This window comes from Peromyscus californicus, unplaced genomic scaffold (assembly GCF_007827085.1).
Source record: "Peromyscus californicus insignis strain IS unplaced genomic scaffold, ASM782708v3 Scaffold_10__1_contigs__length_136768540, whole genome shotgun sequence".
NCBI classification, from domain to species: domain Eukaryota; kingdom Metazoa; phylum Chordata; class Mammalia; order Rodentia; family Cricetidae; genus Peromyscus; species Peromyscus californicus.
Window position 1 is genome coordinate 122,970,517 of NW_026294391.1, and position 7,974 is coordinate 122,978,490.

Consider the following 7,974-nt stretch of genomic DNA (forward strand, 5'->3'; position numbering starts at 1 on the left):
TCTCTCTCAAATGAGCGGCAGCTGCTGGTTTGAGCTACTGGCGGGTTCCTAGCATGCGCGCTAGACCTGCGGTATGGCAGGAATGAGGCCTCTGCAAGTGGCACATTAAGCTGCTTGATGGATTTAGCCTTTGCTAGTACAAAACAAAAAAAAGAGGTTTCTGGGCTACAAGCTGCTTGGATAAAAGCATAGACCCACGATGGCTCCCAGAGCTGGTGGTAAACCACCGCCATGTTGGGAAGCTGAGGTGGGCGGAGCCAGCAGCCACAGCTGCTGCAGTTTAAGGCAATAGATTCACAATAAGACAGATTCAGATGTGATAGTTTACAATGTATGTAAAATATACGTAGGCTTGAAAGAGACAAAAAAGGTGATATATAAAGTTATATAAACAAATACATAGTTTTAAAAAATAAAGTCTTTAAAGAGACAGTAAAATTAATATAGAAAATAAGCCACGTAAAGATGAATATTACACAAAGAATCTGGATTATGTTCTCTTTGATATTCGTAACTAAAGAAAAACATTTGATTACAAAAGCTGTTGAGTTATGCCAAAATGCATATTTTAAAGGTACTTTGACTTCAAAATTTGGATATAAGGATATGTTACTTTGGAAAGGAGACTCTGCTTTTGTTTCCACAGAAAGCCAGAGGCTATGGATTTGTTCCAGATTAAGATACATCAGGTTTGACCAGCCAAGACCCCCTGAAAGGTCTCCGATGACACCATGGCCCAGATGATCCAACATCCAGAACTGTTTCAAGGCACCTGGCTCAGAGGATACACCCTCATGGACTACTCCATAATCCTAAAGTATTCTTTGTGTCCCCATAAGATACAGCGCCCCCTTCCAGCAGGAAGTAGTAAGAGAAGCTACGCCCAAATTCCCAAATATACCAAGCTGACTTTGGAGATGTGTAAAGGTTAAAACTTTCCTTTTTAAGAAAAGAAAAGGGGAGGTGCTGTGGGATGGTCTGTATGTCAAATGTGTTGCTGATTGGTCAGTAAATAAATCACTGATTGGTCCGTGGCCAGGCAGGAAGTATGGGCGGGACAAGGAGGAGAATAGACCTGGGAAGTGGAAGGCTGAGTGAGAGAGACACTGCCAGCCGCCATGATGACAAGCCGCATGTGAAGATGCCGGTAAGCCACGAGCCATGTGGCAAGGTATAGATTAATGAAAATGGATTAATTTAAGCTGTAAGAACAGTTAGCAAGAAGCCTGCCATGGCCATACAGTTTGTAACCAATATAAGTCTCTGTGTTTACTTGGTCGGGTTTGAGCGGCTTGGGACTGGCGGGTGAGAGAGATTTGTCCTGACTGTGGGCCAGGCAGGAAAACTCTAGCAACAGTCAACAGTAAATTTTGAAAAATTCCATGATTTTCTGAGCACTAAGAAAGCAAGTTCTATATGATGGGGTGTGATAGTGCCCCAAAATGTAACTGAATAGAATCAAAGCTTTAACTTCTAATTAAACTTATAGTTTTACACTAGTTGAACATGAAAGCTAGGATACTGAAACCTGAAAGTCATGTGGATTAATAATATTTTGACATAGTCACGCAAGCTGGCTTATGTTGCTATTGGATGTAGTTCTAATTTTTATGAACGTTATGGGTTTGGGTCATTAGTAAGCACCTGTGTATAGCACAATCTACAGAGTAGACAGCACTGAAGGAACACTAGTTGCTCTTGTTATTTGCTGGATTCATCTAGAGCTCCAATCACCTCACGAGGGGTCATGGCAGTAAAAGCCTTGGCCTCACATTAGCAGCTTAATCTTATTTAAGGCCAAACTGACTATGGTTTATGAATCATTTATTGTCTGTATTGAATCTTCATTCTATGCAAACATAAAAGTAAAGATGAGGTTTATGGCTTCATTAAATACAAAACCCAAGCACTGTTTTTTCTACTTTTGTGTGTGTGTCTTTTTCTCTGTGTGAGTGTGTGGTCTAGGCATGTGCGTCTGTGCTTACAAATGTGTTGCACAGAGATTTGTGTGTAGAAAACAGAAGACAACCTTGGGTGTTGTTCCTTTGGTGCCATCCACCTTGTTTTTTGAGAAAGGGTCTCTTGATTTGAAATTCACTTAGTGCTCAGAGGAACTCACAGCGACTGAAGCAGCAAGCACTGGGCTGGCAATGGTCTGCACCAGGTGCTCTCTGAATATATTATAGCTTTCAGTGAAGTATTTTTTATGGGAATCCTGATTCTGTGAAGGATTGTGTCTGTGATTCTTGTGCCTGTTCTTGGAGCACTTTTCCTTCAGTTGTGTTGCTTTGTCCAGCCTCAAAGTGTTGATTTTTGTTTCATCTTATTACGTTTTATTTTGCCAGCAAAAAAGAAATTGAAGAAATGCTACTAACCACCCCTTCAACCCCCAGAAATAAAAAGGGAAAAAAGAAACTCATTTAGTATGCTAAGCAGCATGGTCATTGATAGCTATGGATCCACCTGTCTCCAATTTTTCTACTTTGGGATTACAAGTGTACATCACTGCACTACCTTGTTCACAGGGCTTCTGGGGATCAAACTCAAGTCCCTTTGCTTTTGTGGCAATAACTATGTCACCTAGATATCTTCATTTCTCATTTTTTCTCTTAATGCCACTTTTTAATATCCTAGAGAAGAGTGAAAAGTATAAAATTAAGGACCTGATACATTCAGCTTTATAAAATAAGTGAAGTAAATTAATTTGCTAGAAATTTCATTAAAGAATTCTTTAATATGTAAGAAAAGGAAGGAAAATGAAGAAAAATGTATTACCTGTATAAATTTCATTAAATTAAATCACATTTTGCTTCTCTCTCTCTCTCTCTCTCTCTCTCTCTCTCTCTCTCTCTCACTCACTCTCTTGCTCTCTCGCTCTCTCTCCCCCTCCCTCCCTCCCCCTCTCTCTCTATCACACACACATACTAACTAAAATTTTAACACTATATAAGATTGGTAGAAAGTTATTTTATATATCAACAGTCTCCCTCTGGCTTATAAAATATTTTCACTAAATTCTATCTATTACCATTTTAATCAGGAGTTTCTACTGAAGTTGTCTATGTGTTTATATCCCATTCTCTCCAGTCATGGTATATCAGGATTTTCACAGATGACTGAATGGAGGCAAATTTCAGTACCCTGACTCGACAAGTACATGTCTTTGATCCATGGGCCCAAAGGTAATTGAATTCTAGTTAAATAGAATCCTAAATTGAGCAGTCTTTTTTTCCAAGTGGGTAAGAGGAAAGCATTTACTTTCATTTCAAATAGGACACAGCAGTATGAAGCATAAGAATTTCTGGTAGATGTGACTTATATATTGTTCAGGAAATCAGAGTTGATTTATTAAACCATGGAAGAAAGAAAGTAAGTGAAAGACAGATGTTCCAAGTGGTCCTGGAGTTTATTTCCACAATTTTCCTGGATGATCTTTGCACCACTGAATTTTCTATGTTTACATGAACCTTAGAATCTATCCTCCTTGCTTCAGGTACTTAGAATTAGATTAGATTTCTGTTACATGTATCTAAAAAATACTTGACTACTATGGAGAGAATTTTAATCATAGACAAACTGAACAGAATAAAAAGAAAGCATTAAGGAAATTGGACTTTAGAAAAAAATGAAAATATGTGATGTAGATTTTAAGGGTAAATAGACTACTAGTTATCAGAGAAGTACAATATATTGAAGTCAGAAGGACATTGAGAATAGAAATTAACTGCCTGACAAAGGAAAGATGATTTGAAGTATTAAATTTAAAAGACAATGAATAGGTTCTGCAGAGACAGCTCAACAATTATGATTACTTGCTACTTGGGAAGAGGACCTGGATTTAATTTTTATCACCCATACAGCACCTCACAACCACCAATAACTCCACTTCCAGAGGTCCTGACTCCCACTTCTGATATTAGTGAGCACCAGGCATACATGCAAGTAGTATACATACATACATACACGCTGTGAAAAAAAACCACAAGAGTGTATACCTTGTTTAAAAAGTAAATAAATACAAGTTAATAAATAAAATAAAATATGTATAGCCATATCAACTTTGAAAAGAGTACTGGAAAGACATCACAGTGAAAGGACAGGTTCTTCAACAAATGCCCTTGAGAAAACTGCCAGAGAATAAATTGGATCTCTACTTTATACCATGAACAAGACATAAGCTAAGATGAATTGTAGGTGTACAGAACATTGAGGAGAAGCACATATAATGGATAAGGGAACTAAGGAGCTAAGAAAAAAAATTAAGTAGTGAGAAAAACAGAGGATAATAATTTCAGAAGCCAAAAGGCAGGAAAGTACTATATCTGTTTTGGTATAGAAGATTAATATGACAAGTAAATGACTGATGCAGACAGGCATCAAAAGGTTATTGTGTCACTCTAGGCAAAAGATAAAAAAAAATGTTGGCTGCATGTATAGGTTATGCAAGAGACAATAGGTAAATATTGAGGTGATAATGTTGGAAAAACAGTCATGCAGCTCATAACAGCATTTTAGTAAACAGTGGATTATATAATCAGCAGTAGCTCCATGAAAACATAATGGAGCTGAAAATTTACCACCTAATGACATCACAGACCACAACATCACTCACATGTTTTTGATGATGCTGATGTAGACAAACCTAATTGTCTGGAAGATGTTGCATTATATACATGCTTGCTACGCTTACATGAAGACCTCAGTTCATATCCTTAGCACCCCCACAAAAATCAGGGTATAAGTGAGGGACAAAGGTAAACAGACAGCTGGAGCTTGCTGGCTACCAACCTAGCAACGTGTTCAATGAGAGACCCTTTCTGAAAAGAATAAGTTGGTGGGTGATATAACAGGATACTCAGTGCTTGCCAGTAGCCTCTGCAAACAAGTGCACATGTGAAAAGGCACACAGACATGCACGTGGACACACACACAAGCACACATTCACACACATACTCCACTGTACTGACAGTACATGCAGGCATAACACATACAATTATATACTGTATATAGTATTTAATGTGTGTTAACTATACAATAGCATATTTTTACAATTTATGTATTGACTGGACTATATTGTGATAATTTTTAGCATAAACCTCCTTATTAATAGTGGTTTTTATAAACCATAGATGTCATGTTATTAACAGTAGTATATATCTCATGTTTGCAACTATAGACTGCATTGTTTATTATTAAACTTTGTTTAACAGCATGCAGTTTTATTTACAATGACCTAAGGTAAAATAGGTCACATTATATATGGACATACCCTATAACCTAAGAGTGTAGTTGGATATAGTATCAAAGTCTGTACAAATATATGCTCTCATGTTTGTACAATAATGAGATCAGCCAGAAAAAAAACATTTCTCAGGAGACAGTCTCATTATTAAGAAACAGGTTAATATTTAGCAATTAATTACATTGAAATTGTGTGCATACACACACATATAATGTATATGATGCAATACATATATGCATACAACAACAATAATGAGAAAAATGTTATGAGTTTTAAAGAGAGCAAGAAAGGATATATGGAAAAAAGGAAGAAAATGAAGGGGAAATTATGCAATTACATTATAATCTGAAAATAAAAGAAATAATAAAAAGTAAAATCATTGATATTGCCTAAACTTCTGGATAGAAGAGTTGATTGAATGATGTCATTCATGGTTTAGAAACAAAGAAAGTTTATATGAAGAAGAAAAATGATGATTTAAATTTTGGATATGATGACTTTCAAGAGCCTATTCAAGGTTCACATGCATATAATTTTGTAGTAAACTGAAAGAAATTTGTTAGAAATACAAAGTTGTGATTTGGAGCCAATTAATTATAATTAAATTCAGAAAGTATAGCACAAAATGAGTTTTGAAGAATTAGAAGACTCCAACTTTTCAGGTTTGACTAGGTAATAAATCAATAAAAGGGAATTAGGAGGGAAAAAACAAAAAAGTAAGAGAAATCTATACCTTTTCAGAAGCCAAAGGAATGTACATGAAAAAACTGTCAATTCTGTCAAATGTAGTAGATATTTCTAGAATAAGGACAAAATGTTATAAATATGGACTCATTGAGACTCAAAATGTAAGTCATTTATATTAGAAACATTAATGATGGGGCACCTGATCTTTGCTTTAATATATTTTTTGTTACAAAGGGAACAAATTAAAACAGATAAATAGGATGGATTGAAAATGAAAAAAAATAAAACTTTCTAAATATCTGTAAAGCAAAGTAAATAATAAGTGAAAACAAATACAGAGAATTGGAGGAAATTTATGCAAATGATACACATTAATACAAAATGTGTAAGACCAAAACAAATATATATTGCACTTACATAATTCATGTCTAAAATTTAACTAAAAAGAATAAATAATCCATTCAAAATGTGGTGAAAAGACCTTAATATCCATTTGTCAAAAGAATGCATAAGAAAGTTGAATAGTATATGAAAAAATGCTTACCATTAGTAACCATCCCAGGAATAAACTATAATATCAAGGCACTAAGAATAGAAATTATTCTAAATAAAAAGTGTGATGCTTGTAAGGACATGGGAAAAGAGAGTTTTTATTTGTTGGTGAAGATGTACATTAATTCAGTCATAAAGAACAACATTGTGGATTTACCTCAAAAAGTCGATAAAAGTATACTTAGTTCACTGTCATTACTGCATTATTTTGAAACATACATTGGTTTGTACAGTGCCCTATTCATTCTCTCATCAACTATACACAAAAAATGATTCAGAATTATAGGAAATTCTCAGATAATCATTACTATACTGAACTTAGGAGTTTACTACTTTTATGCCTATTCTATGACTTTATATATAATTAATCACCAGGCTTTCATTTGAAGCTGCAAAGAGCTACCATTCTGAATCCATTTTAAACATCTCATATTCTTAAATCGCCGAATTTTTGAGCCACCCATACCTCTTTTGTTACGTTACCAAAAACTGTTGATTTAATCTGTACATGAAAACTCTATTGTGTTTGTTAATCATTTTGGATGATCATTACAGCTAAAGCCATATTGTCTATAATAAGTTGTCTCTCTAGTATAGTATCTATGAAAGATGTAAATGATTTACAACTAGGATAAAGAGTCTACAGTTTCAAAACCAACAGAAACTCATTCACCTAATCCTAGGATAGTCAAGTTTGTGGTGAAAGATGAATAGTATACAAATAAGTATAATTATATTTTCTAAAGGCAAAGAGAAGGTAAGAAAATTTATGAAGGACAGCATTCCATATGATGTTTTGCTGACCATAGTTCAATGCTATAACAATTTGAAATTAGGGAGTGAATAATTATTCAAATTATTTTTATGTAAAAAAATTAGCAAGATTATATTGTAGATTTCATGGCAGAGAGCTTAGTGCTCTGTGGGTAATGTGAAGTTTTATAAAACAGACATTTCCTCAAGTTTCACATACCTCATTAGTTCACTTCCAAAGGAGTAAACTATGGCTAACACCACCTAGAATCTGTGCACGATGTAATTTTTAGAAAGAGTAACTTTGCCTATAATTTTCTATTTGAAAATATTGGGAAATTTTATAGGCATGCACACAAAACTTTGTGACCTCGATAAAAATATATTCCTCTCAGTTATGCTAAAACATATAAAATACATTAAAAAGAAAGGTGAGGTTGATGGAAATTATGAACATTTCCTTACAACAGATGACTTCAGAAGCCTTTAAAATGCTCATAACAATAATCCTTACTGATTTTTATAACAGTTCATTTATTACTTCTTAAAACATTATCAGAGTACCTACTGTGTTCACTATTTTGCAGCTATAAATGAGTTTTTGCCCCAGCCCTGAAGGAATTAGAAGTTCTAATTGGATGGATAAGACTATCTTTTCTTCATTTAACCAAAATTCTTTTTGTGCACAAGATACTGCTATGTATTGTGAGTGAGCACAAGGAAGTATTGAAAAAAGAAAT